Source organism: Puma concolor, chromosome A3 (assembly GCF_028749965.1).
Source record: "Puma concolor isolate L17-30 chromosome A3, mPumCon1.1.hap2, whole genome shotgun sequence".
Taxonomy (NCBI): Eukaryota; Metazoa; Chordata; class Mammalia; order Carnivora; family Felidae; genus Puma; species Puma concolor.
In genome coordinates this window covers 125,313,637-125,325,943 of record NC_141669.1, presented here as the reverse complement: position 1 = coordinate 125,325,943, position 12,307 = coordinate 125,313,637, and the positions used below count along the sequence as shown (strand labels likewise).

Here is a 12,307-nt window from a genome sequence, read left to right as displayed (position 1 = left end):
GATTCCAGTTTGCAGAAGGCTCAGAAATGCCCTACGGGCAAAATCAGGCGCCTTCCCCAAGGGGCTAGACCTGCGTCTGGCGTGGAGGCCTGACCCCAATCCTCCCTTTCTCTCTCCCTCTTGGGAAAGAGCCCACGTCCCTGGTTGCCAAAGCTCCACTGAAAACACGCAGAAGCCAATTTCCCTTCCCAGATAATCACACCCAGAAAGAAACAATCTGCAAAATAATCCCCTGTCGAGGCAGTTGTGCCAGGAATGTGTGCGTCAGGAGGGCGGGGAGGGCACTCTGTGAAGGGTGGAGAGCCGTTGGAGGCGAGCCCTCTCCCAGTGGCTGTGCTGGGGGGCTTCGCCTGCTCCTTGAAGTCACTGTAACTCCCTAGTAACCTGCCAAGCATGCATTTCCCGGAGTGCGTTTCCCAGACACGCCCCAACTAGTCGCCTCTGACACTTTTCTGCAAGTAAATCAGTGTCTTTGGTGGTGATTTTGTGGATGCCCAGGGGCTGCTGAGGGGCCGTGACTCCTCCTTTGGCTTTACCATTTCACCTCCCAGACCAGACCCACGGAACCCACGGCCGCTTTGCCAGAAGCTCAGCTTGCTCGTCACTTTTCCACGCTGATGACCACCACCCATGCCCCTGCTCTGGCCACCGGGGCCCAGCGGGCTCCCCAGCTCAGACCCAGGAAGGTGCTTGGGGACTTGAATTTGCATCCAGCTGCCACTTTCGCCAACAACCACCCACCAACCGCATATTGACAGGAACAGAGAGAAATTACTACACTGAGGGTCTGGGTAGAGAAAGAAGAAAAGAGAATGTCCCTTCACAGCTGCTGGCGCAGAAAGACCCCACTAGGAAGCTTCAGGAACGAGTGGGGACCTTGGGCACAAAAGCCTGAGTTGTCCTTAAGGAGCGATTGTGTGGTAGCTACACCAGATGTCCGTTAAACAATAATACCAGCAGGGGTACCTGGGTGGCTCCGTCGGTTAAGCATCTGACTCTTGATTTCAGCTCAGGTCATGATCTCACGGTTGGTGAGTTTGGGCCCGCGTTGGGCTCTGTGCTGACAGCGTGGAGCCTGCTTGGGATCCTCTCTCTACCTCTCTCTTTGCCCCTCCTCTGCTTGTGCTCTCTCTTTCAATAATAATAATAATAATAATAATAATAATAATAATAACAACACCAGCAAACTGTGCTCGTCTACAACTCCTCCTTGTACTTCTGAATCCAAGAAATTCTGAACAAAATAAGGTTAGTACCAAAATTCATTTGGTGCCCCAAATCTAACCTGAGCACATGTATAAATATTCATACATTCTTTTCTGCAGAAATATTAATGTGTTTAATTATGGGATGCTAACCCAGACCCCACTGGTGTGTTACATAACATAAGGTGTGTGCTTTGTCTTTTTTTAAAAAAAGATTTATTTTGTTTTTTTAGAGAGAGAGAGTGTGAGCTGCGAAGAGGGACAGAGGGACAGACAGAATCTTAAGCAGGTTTCATGCTCAGCGCAGAGCCTGACGTGGGGCTCAGTCCCACGACCGGGGGATCATGACCTGAGCCAAAATCAAGAGTTGGATGTTCAACCAACTGAGCCACTGAGGCTCCCCTTTAAGGTTTTATTTTTAAGTAATCTCTACACCCAACGTGGGGCTCAAACTTACAACCCTGAGATCAAGAGTCAAACACTTCACTGACCGAGCCAGCCAGGCGCCCCTGGTGTGTGCTTTCTAAAACCCAAAAGCTTCCAAAATCCCAAAACACACGAGGGCCCTGAGACATCAGGGTTTCAGATAAGAGATGGTGGCCTGTAAACATTCTAAGTGCTTTAGATCTATTAACTCACTTGATCCTTGCAGAAACCTACGGAGTAGACTTGTTCTGACTATGATTCCCATTTTATAGATGAGGAAACTGAGGCAGAGAGAGGTAAAGTGACTTGCTTCAGAGCTGGTGAGTGTTGGAGCTAGGGTTCGGCCCCCGCATCCTGGTTCCAGAGCGCACTCTCTGAGCTACTCCACCATCCGCCGGGGTAGGTGGTAACAGCAGGGATAAGCGTGTTCAGCTACGTGTGCAGCAAGCACACACCCGGGAGTGCGTGTGAGGAGCAAGTCTGCAGGGCGGCCACCCATCTGGTTTGCCCTGCAACTGTCCTGTGTCCCCAGAAACTCCTCGGTCCCACCAAACTAGGGCGGTCGGTCACCCTAGTTCTCGGGGACCATGTGCCCCTTTTCTTAGCATCACGAGCATCACGGTGCACTGAGGGGGGCCCAGGGTCTGGAGGTGCGTGTTGTTCATAGAACATGGCTCCTCAACCAAAACCAGGATCTCCTGCAGGCACTTCACCAAGACACCGGGAGAAAACTCTGGAGGAAATGGTGACTGTGTCAGACTCACCGAGAGGCAATGTGTCTGTGTTCAGTCGTTTGTAAGGATAAGCGTAGCTCTACCTGGCTTTCCCCTTGAGCATTGACTTTGGACTCCCTTGTAAACACAGTGGAAATATTGCTTTGGAGGGAGATTTACTCTGATGTTCCAATTCAGAAATGACTAACTCTCATCCCCACCTTCAAATTTTAACTTGTTAACGTCCACACTTGACTTCTCAGAAATGAGCCATATCAGAGATTTCTTTTTCCTAAGTACAAAGAAGAGGGCGGCAAGGCTGTCGCACTTGACAAGCAGGTTTGGGCTATGGAGGCGAGAGAGAAACATTCCCCGGGGTTAAGAGCAAGAGAGAACCCTGTGTGCTGAGGGCGCCCCAAGAATGCAGGCTGGAGGCTCCTGGTTAAACATGGCAGACTGAACACGTTTATTCGCCTCCATTTTTTTCTGAAATTCTAATAAAATGACATAAAAGCGTTTTTAAAAATGCACACCTCTCCACTGGGACAAAGAGACCATGTGAGGAGCTCACAGCAGATGAGAACAGTCAACCAAACTCTCGAAGCTGGAAAACAGATGGTAGGCTGACTTGAGAAACCCAGAAAGTTGAACCCTGACTGTTCAGGGGAGCCATCAGGACACAAGACAACTGGGGATCAAAGGCTCAGGGATGAGAGAGACCAAGAACCTCCAAAGACCGAGGTGTAGGGCAGGACTGAAAACAGAAAGGCTGGTGGTTATCTGTCTGGCAGACGGCGGACTTCTAAGTCTCCTTCCCCAGCTGGCACAGGCAGGACAGGACCTCCCGCCTCACAGCAGGAGGCTCACCCAGGAGAGAGCCTGGGATGCTAATCTGTGATGTTTGCCGGGGCTCAGCGCGGAGCCTGGAATATAGCAGGTCCTTGGTAAGTGGTTGCTCTCATTATTATATTCAGCTACCCTCTTTCTGTCTTATTCTCTGATTTTCTTCTCTTGGTCAGACAGGGCTCTAAAGACACCTGAGGCCTAGAAGGCAGAATCTGGCAGCCTGGCAACACCCCTCCGGCCCATCCACACACCCTCCTCACACACCCAGTTCTTTGATGTGGCACAAATGGCTCATTGTCTCCTCTTCTTGAGCAGGTGGACCTCGCATTTTAGCTAGCTACCTTGCCTCCCGGCTATAAACGTTTCTCAGTCTTCTTTTCAATTAGGTATGGCCATTTGACTATAAGAGTGGAAGTGTCATGAGGAAATCAGGAATTATCTTTAAAAGAGGAGAGCTCTTCCTTCACTCTGCTGTCTTGGGCTGCAGATGTGATGGCCAGTGCTCCAGCAGCCATGCTGGACAATGAGGATAAAGGCCATATGCTTGGGACGGCAGAGCAGAGAGATGGAAGGAGGCATCTGCACAGAGTTGCCATACTAGCCTGCGTTGCGCATCTTTGTACTTTTTTTTAATGTTTATTTTATTTATATTTGAGAGGGGAGGAGGGGCAGAGAGTGAGGGGGAGAGAGAATCCCAAACAGGTTCGGTGTGTGAGATCTTGACCTGAACTGAAATCAAGAATTGGATGCTTCACCAACTGAACCACCAAGCGCCCCTGGACATGTTTTACAAGACAGAGAAGTAAACTTCTTTCCTGTTTTGGCTACTATTAGTTTAGAATTTTCTACTGTATGCAACTGATTCCAATTTTGCCTGGTTAAATTTGAGTTGGGGCAACACCTTCCTTGTCCTCTTTCCTATTCAGAGACCAGAATCAGCAGAGACTTTGGCTGTTATGAAGTCAACAGGGCCAGGGACAAAATCTGGCCCACAGATGTGTTTCTTAGCTCAATCAAAGTTTTTAAGATTCAGGAGGTATTGAACACTTTTTTTTTCTTTTTTTTTTTTTTTAATTTTTTTTTTTCCAACGTTTATTTATTTTTGGGACAGAGAGAGACAGAGCATGAATGGGGGAAGGGCAGAGAGAGAGGGAGACACAGAATCAGAAACAGGCTCCAGGCTCTGAGCCATCAGCCCAGAGCCCGACGCGGGGCTCGAACTCACGGACCGCGAGATCGTGACCTGGCTGAAGTCGGACGCTTAACCGACTGCGCCACCCAGGCGCCCCAACACTTTTTTTTTCTTACCAGTGTGACTTTTTTCTTTATTAAAAAAAATTTTTTTATGTTTCTTTATTTTTGTGTGTGTGAGAAAGAGAGAGAAAGAGATTATTTATTTATTTATTTATTTAATTTATTCATGAGAGATCATGAGCAAGGGAGGGGAAGAGAGAGAGGGAGACACAGAATCTGAAGCAGGCTCCAGGCGCTGAGTACTCAGCACAGCTGGAACTCGAGAATGGTGAGATCATGACCCGAGCGAAAGTTAGCTGCCCAACCAACTGAGCCACCCGGGCGCCCCTCTTTATTTTTTTGTTAGTATTCTTAGAGCTTTACTTCTTGGTTTTAATTAAGTTTAAAATTTATTATTGAAGTGTAATTGTGACATTCTAGTAGCCTCAGGTGTACAACGTATTGATCTGACAATTCTATAAATTACTCTTGCTCACCATGATAAGTATAGCCACCGTCTGTCTGAACACATTTTAAACATTGAAAGTGTGGTTTCTGGATTTCCTTGAACACTCGGAGGATTCGCGTTTCAGCACAGCAGCATTTCTGTGGGGCATCTGCCGTCTCACTGCACAGTCCTTACTTCCACTGCTCTCCCACGAGTGAGGCATGTCTGTGGACTATCCCACGAGCTAGGTCTGGGCGCGTGTGTCTTAGCCCACAGAATCCTATGAGCTAGATTTGTATATGGGTTACGCTGCGAGTTAGGTATATATGTGGGTTATCCTATGAATCAGGGATGGCTATGTGTTATCCCATGAGCTCAGTGTGTACATGTATTATCTCCACTCAACAGATGAGGAAGTTGAGGCCCAGAGAGGACCGGCCCTGAGTCACAGAGCTGCAAGCGGTGGAGCCAGGACTCCAGACTGTCTGCATTCCAAACTTGCTCTGTTGGTCTTTGAGTTTGCAACCCTTGACTTCCCGACCCCTTGCTGAAAGTTTCACAGAGGAAGACAATAGAGCCGAGGAGGAAGAAATAGTTGATGACCCTTGTCACATTGAATCAAATTGATGATGCTGGTTCCCCTGCTGCCCAGGAGCAAACCATGGAGAGGATGGGTTTTTTTCTGCATATCCTCAGTGCCTGGTGCAGAGCCAACCGAGGGAACTACGTGCCAAACGAATGAGGTGACCTGCCCTCAGTCACACAGAGCCGGATGCGAACCCAGGGCTCCCGCCTGCCTACCCAGGCCTCTTCCCCCAGACCTGGCTGCTGTCCAACCTACCCTGCATCCCCTTGGATACTGGTAGAGGTCAAGAGCACAGGCTCTGAGTCTAGCATATTCACACCCAAATTCCAGCTTCATCTTTCACCACTTCGAGCCTTGATTTCTCCACCAGCAAATGGGGCTAATCATGGAACCTACATCATAGGGCTGCTGGGGGTGGGGTGGGGATCTCTAGATGAAATCCTATGCCCGTGAATAACAGCGACCAGCATAAAATAGGTGCTCAATAAATAGTAGCTACTATTGTGACACAAATTTTGCATGAGTGTGTGCGGTAGGGAGGGGTTTATCTTTGTCTTGAAATTCTTTCCTTAGGCATCATCTTGCCCTCCCTTAATTCGAGGCAACCTGAGCCTGCACAGGGCTGGGACACGAGGTCATGCTCATTAAAGGCTTCCCATATACCTCAGAAGCTCGACAACAATAACCTTAATTGCCTACTTACATCCTATCATTCCACCAACGTGTAGCAAGTGCCTACTTTCCCCCAGGCCCTGGGTCAGGGCTGGGGATCCGGGATAAGTTGACCCTGTCCTGCCTTTATAGACTATCCACCTGGCTGGTAAGGTTAGACAAGGTCACACAATTCTCTGACACACATACAATGACAAGTCTTTTTTTTTTTTTTTTAATTTTTTTTCAACGTTTTTTATTTATTTTTGGGACAGAGAGAGACAGAGCATGAACGGGGGAGGGGCAGAGAGAGAGGGAGACACAGAATCGGAAACAGGCTCCAGGCTCTGAGCCATCAGCCCAGAGCCCGACGCGGGGCTCGAGCTCACGGACCGCGAGATCGTGACCTGGCTGAAGTCGGACGCTTAACCGACTGCGCCACCCAGGCACCCCATACAATGACAAGTCTTATGGGAAGGTCACCTTCCCAGGTGCACTGCTGGACTACATTTCCCAGCCTTCCCCGCAATTCAGTATGGCCCATGAGGCAGCTGTGGGGATTGAATGTGGGCAGGAGTGATGTGTGCACTTCGGAGCCCTTACACTCCTTAGTACTCTCTCCGCCCTATGAACGGCTGGAATAAAGATGATCCCCAGGGCCACCCGAGACCCACATGTCGTAGGACCAAGTAGAGAGTTGCCACCTGCTCACAACTGTTATATAAGCAAGGACTCTATTTCTAGCCTATTTGCTGGGTATCTACAATATTCTATGTGTAACAGTAGCTAGGGTTGCCCCAGCTGATAATCTGCCATGAAAGCCTGGTTCTCGTCTCTGTAACTTTTCTCCTTCCCAACTCTAACAATCACATTGGGTTCTGTAGTACTAAGTTACCAGCTTAATTTAACTGGACATGATACTCCTGATCAGTATTGTGTCCAATTAGAATATTCTTTGTGGGGGATAAGCTTAGGAATCCCCTGGGTTTACACCAATGGGTTAACAAGGCATAAAGAAATAAAGTCATAAGATGCTCGCACCCGAGTTTGGGTAAACCAGATTGGCACCCCGAGAATAGAGGCACAAAGGTGCAGAAATAGATGCAAAAGCACCCCAAAATAGAGAGGGGGTGCAGAGCCCCCCAAACAGGGAGAGGCAAAGGCCTGAAATAGGAATGGCACAAAGGTGCCCAGCACACAGGTGTATGAAGTAAACAAGATTAGATGTTCAGGGTGGAAGCACCCCAATTCAGTACTCTGGCAGAAAAGCTGCTTTGCCAGGAGGACAGGGCCAGGGTAGGTAAATTGGTGATTTGGACAACGGACTGCCGCCGCAGGCAAAGCAGCCAAGAATGGAGATGGTTAACAAAAGCCAAGGTGCCTGGTCAGCCCTGAGGCTATTTCCTCTATCTGTCTCATCCCCTTGGCAAAGATAAACAGGGGTGCTGCCTCACGTCCACTGTAAACAACCTTCCTCCCGACTGCCCGGCGCCCGGATTTTTATACTGACCCAGACCCCAAACACTGTATATCTTCAAAACCCCCCTCTTTCCTCACGTTCCCAAGTTAACGTTCCCAGTTTCCTTGTCTCTTTGTACGCACCCATCACGTTGGTAAGCCTTCCGATACTAATTAAAATGGGGCAAGGATCCTTATTCGGGGCTCTTGTCTTTTCCGGGACATCAGCCATCTCTCGCTTTAATCCTGCGTCGGCTCTTTTGCTGGCCAAAAGAGAACTTTAGACTTAGAGTCTATGACAATTCTTATTCATTAGTTCTCTGTTTTCATTCATTCATTCATTCATTTGTTGTTGTTGTTGTTGGCTGGAATTAGATCCCGAGCTAGATTTTTCTCTCTCCACCCCTCTTCCAACTCTGTAGACATTGGCCTACCCTGTATTTATGTGAAGGTCAAGACCAGCCTATATCACCCAGGGTCCCGGCAGAAAGCAGGCAAACACTCAAACTGAATAATTGAGGGGAGTTTAATAAAGGAATTATATTCATTAAGAAGATGAATACATTCTGAGGATATAATGTATAACAGGATGGCTAGCGTGGATAACACTTTTGCATAACTGAAATGTTGAAATGTGCTAAGAGTAAAACATAAGTGTCCTCACCAAAACAAACAAACAAAGAGGTAAATATATGATGATGAGTGTGCTAATTAACTTGATGGTGGGGGGAGAATCTTTTCACATGTATGCTTATATCAGATCATCATATTATACACTTTGGTTTTGTTTTGTTTTTTTTTTAATTTTTAAAGTTTATTTTGAGAAAGAGCATGCAAGCGGGGGAGGGGCACAGAGAGGGGGACAGAGGATCCCAAGCAGGCTCGGAGCCCAACGCGAGGCTCGAACCTACAAACCGTGAGATCCTGACATGAGCCAAAGTTGGACGCTTAACTGACTGAGCCACCCAGGAGGCCCATATTGTACACTTTGAATATCTTACAATTTCATTTGTCAATCATACTTCAGTAAAGCTGGGAAAAAACAAGGGATTTACAAAGCTGTGGCTAGGCGTGGCTGTCAGGGCCCAGCCCGAGAGCCCTAAGCATCGCCTCTGCATGGCACTCATGCCATGTAGTATCAGGGTCAGTCTCCTGCTCGTTCTCTTTCTCCTGGTGTTTTCTAGCCATGGGAACAAGCTGAGCCAGTGGGTTGGGCAAGCCCAGAGTGCCCAGAAGTGAATGTCCTCAAAGTCAAAGGGCAGTTGCTAGATAAACCTCCCAGCCTCCTCACTCCTCAGCAGGGTTAACTCTGACACGTACTCTACATGGTCTCCCAGAGTTCGCTGCACAACTGAGCTCTAGGCGCCTGGTCCTGTAGCCCGTCTGCATCGGCTCCCTTCCTGTCTTCCTGCATTTCCTGGGCCTCTTCCCAAATACACTGCCTGGCACTCAAATCTTCACCTCAGCCTCTGCTTCCAGGGAACTCGAACCCAGAGCAGAGCTTCTGGAAAGCAAGAAGGGGTGGAGCAGTAGCCTGAGGCTGGTAACTAAAGGAATCATTGCCTTTGAAGGTGGGCAGTGTGGCTTGGACCGGACCGCCTGCCAGGAGCTGTGGCCTTGGTGGAGAGACACAGCTGACCCGGTGGCTGACTGTGCAAGGGGGGAGAGAAGGAATAAACATCCTGACGTCTCCCTCCTCCCGCTTTCTGACCTCCTGCTGCTGCCCCCTATTGGCCAAACCCAAGTCAGAGGGCAAGAGCGGCTGATGTAGTGGGGGGGCTGCCTGGCACGGAGCAGTGCGTAAGAGCAAACACAAGCCGGGCAGCACACAGCCTGATTGTTTCTCTTTGTGTTTGACCTGCTTGAGAAGGCAGAATTTTGATAGTTCAGGATCTGCGAAAAGGCTTTTCCGGGTGTCAGAATGGCATAAACTCAGGTGCAGAGACTGGAGGGGCTGGGTGGCCAGGCACTAGCATTCCTGTTATCTCATTCTGCTGGACCGTCTATCCCCCACGATTTAGTGGCTTCAAATAACCACCATTTTATTACATACCACAACTCTGTAGGTCAGGAGTTTGGGTTGGGGTCAGCTGGGTAATTCTTCGGTTCCACATGGCACGACCGAAGTCACAAATTCAGTTGGCGGCTGCTCTGGTCCGGAGGGTCCAACACGGCTTCCCTGGTGTGTTTGGTTTCTTGGTGGGAGTGGTAGAAAGGCTGGGCTCAGCTAGACTGCAGTGGCTCTACATGGGGTCTCCAGCAGGATGGGCTCAAGGTGGTTGGACTTCATACGCAGCAACTCAGGGTTCCTAGAGAGAGTGTTCAAGAGGCCCCAGTGGAAGCTGCCAGGCTTTTGATGAGCCAGGCTCAAAGTCCAGGAATGTCATTTCCATCGTGTTCTGTTGAATAAGGCCCTCCATCCAGCCCAGATACAGAAGGAAGGAAAGCCACAACGGGAGGAACAGCAAAGAACTTGTGATCAATCGCCTTTACTCCACCAGCAAGTCACCCAGGTTGACTAGTGTCTGGGAAACACACCAGGAAGTCAAGGGACAGACGTGGGACAGGGACCAGAAAGTCATGACAGGGGCTGGGGAGACAGTAACAAGGCAGAGAATGAAGGCTCTAGAGCTGGATTCGGATTCAATTCCATCTCTGCTACTCACAATGTGCGCTAAGCAGGCTGTTCCACTGTCTGAGCCTCAGTGTCCTTATCTGTAAAATGAGGAAGTCTGTTCCCACTGCACAGCATTGCTGCGAAGATTCAACGGGATGGTGCCTATAAAGCACTTCCCAGGGTACCTGGCCCCAAATGTGTCTCAATAAATGAGAGCCATTCTTTTTTTTTTTTTTTTTTTTTTAACATTTATTTATTTTTGAGACAGAGAGAGACAGAGCATGAATGGGGGAGGGTCAGAGAGAGGGAGACACAGAATCCGAAACAGGCTCCAGGCTCTGAGCTGTCAGCACAGAGCCCGACGCGGGGCTCGAACCCACGGACCGTGAGATCATGACCTGAGCCGAAGTCGGCCGCTTAACCAACTGAGCCACCCAGATGCCCCTAAGTGAGAGCCATTCTTATCCTGAGTTACATGGAGAGCCAGGAAAGGGTCTTGCAAAAAACTCTGACTCCAACCACGTATTGGAAGGGTCATTTTTGACCTACTCTCTCCCTCACTCCCACATACAACCCAACCCAAGTCCAGCTGATTTTACCCTGTAAGTGTAGCTTGAATCTGATTTTCCCCATCTCTTCCACTGTCACCACACTCTGCCTAGACCACTGCAGTAGCTCCCTTTCTAGTCCCCCAGGGATGTCCTCTGCACCCCACTGACTCCCCCCCCTCCCCCCGCCAATGTTTTCCCCTCACAGCAGCGAGCCCAGGCTTAACCTGTAACATGCATGTGCACTCAAAGCACCTGGAATCTTGTTAAAATACAGATTCCAGTTCAGCAGGGCTGGGATGGGGGCTGGAAGTGTGCATTCTAATCAGCCCCAGGGAATAGACGCCAATGATCCCCGCACCATACTTTGAGTAGCTGAAGACTATTTTTCCCCCCAAATAAAAGTTTGATCCTGTTTTGCCTCCATTTACACCCTCCACTGATTTTTCCAGTGCTCTCAGGAGCAAAGACCAATCAATCCCTCCCCGTGTCTCACACCCCCCCAGTGTGATCTAGCTCTCACCTGACTAGCCCCATGCCACCCACTTCCCACCCTGTTTCCCCCTTATATATCAATTTATTTATAACATTATGAAATGAAATAATGCTACTCAAATACTGGACCTCCACCTGTAACCAGAATGTACCTGTGAACTCCTCTTCTTCCCCTTCTTTCCCATTCCCCTGAGACAACATTCTTAAGTTTGTGTTTACCTTTCCCTTCAAAAGTTTTTTCTACATGTGCATGTGCCCACACAAGCATATTTTTGGTTTTGCTTTTACCATACATTCTAAAAGTTGCATCATAGAGTACATAGTTTTTCTGCAACTTATTTCTTCATGCAGAGTGGTTTCCGAGATACGTCTAGCTTCTCTGCAGCTGGAGTCCATTCAATTTCACGGTTGTGTAACATTCTATAGTGAAAATCCCAGTTTTTGCCCACTCCGTGCGATGGGCATTAGGGGGTGTTTCCAGTGCTGTCTACTGTGAGGCACAGTGCTGCCGTGAACATCCTCGAAAATGCTCTCTGACTGCACGCAGGCGGGTTTCTCAAGGGTAAATGCCTAGGAGGGGATCTGCTATGCCTCCCTCCTCGCCGTTCATTCCCCAGAGCCCTGGGGTCTCACAGAGAATGTCCTCTCCACGTGGGCTGCCCTCTTCCACTCCACCCCTACTCCCCCCCCCAGTAAACCCAGAGAAGCCTTCGCCGACCTGCAAGCCACGGCTAGTCCCCGTTAAGGCCCCCGACTGTACATTTATGTTGTGGGATTATGTGATGAGCCTATGTCTCGCCCAGTAGAGTGCAAGCCACACGAGGTCTGTGACGCTCACCGTTCCCAGCTTCCAGGTCGGGCCTGGCACGCTGCAGGCGCCCAGGAGGTAGCTTGAATGCTGCTCGAGGGGCCAAGAGGGAGGCAGAGCCAGCCAGGCGTCTGGAGCCCGAGCCCACAGGTGGCTCCAACACTGCGTCCCGGGGCCGGAGGTTCAGGGCGGGCCACGGCCCAGGGGGCGCTCGGATTTGTCCCCGCCGCTCGCTAGGAAGGAATTCCGGGAAATACACTACCCCGGTCTGAG

At 49.5% G+C, this 12,307-nt stretch overlaps 2 long non-coding RNA genes across 2 annotated transcripts in view; one reads left to right on the top strand and one right to left on the bottom strand.

The window, feature by feature from the left end:
• Positions 1-5,857, top strand: part of LOC147582753 (uncharacterized) — a 40,407-nt gene extending 34,550 nt beyond the window's left edge. Inside the window, exon 3 of the long non-coding RNA XR_015249489.1 lies at positions 5,280-5,857. This is a non-coding gene — a long non-coding RNA (uncharacterized LOC147582753). The remainder of the gene's footprint in view (positions 1-5,279) is intronic.
• Positions 2,787-10,295, bottom strand: LOC147582752 (uncharacterized). The gene is made up of 2 exons (XR_015249490.1): positions 9,620-10,295; positions 2,787-3,267 (listed from the first exon to the last, which is right to left on the bottom strand). It is a non-coding gene; the product is annotated as an uncharacterized LOC147582752 (long non-coding RNA).
• Between the last annotated feature and the right edge of the window lie 2,012 nt (positions 10,296-12,307).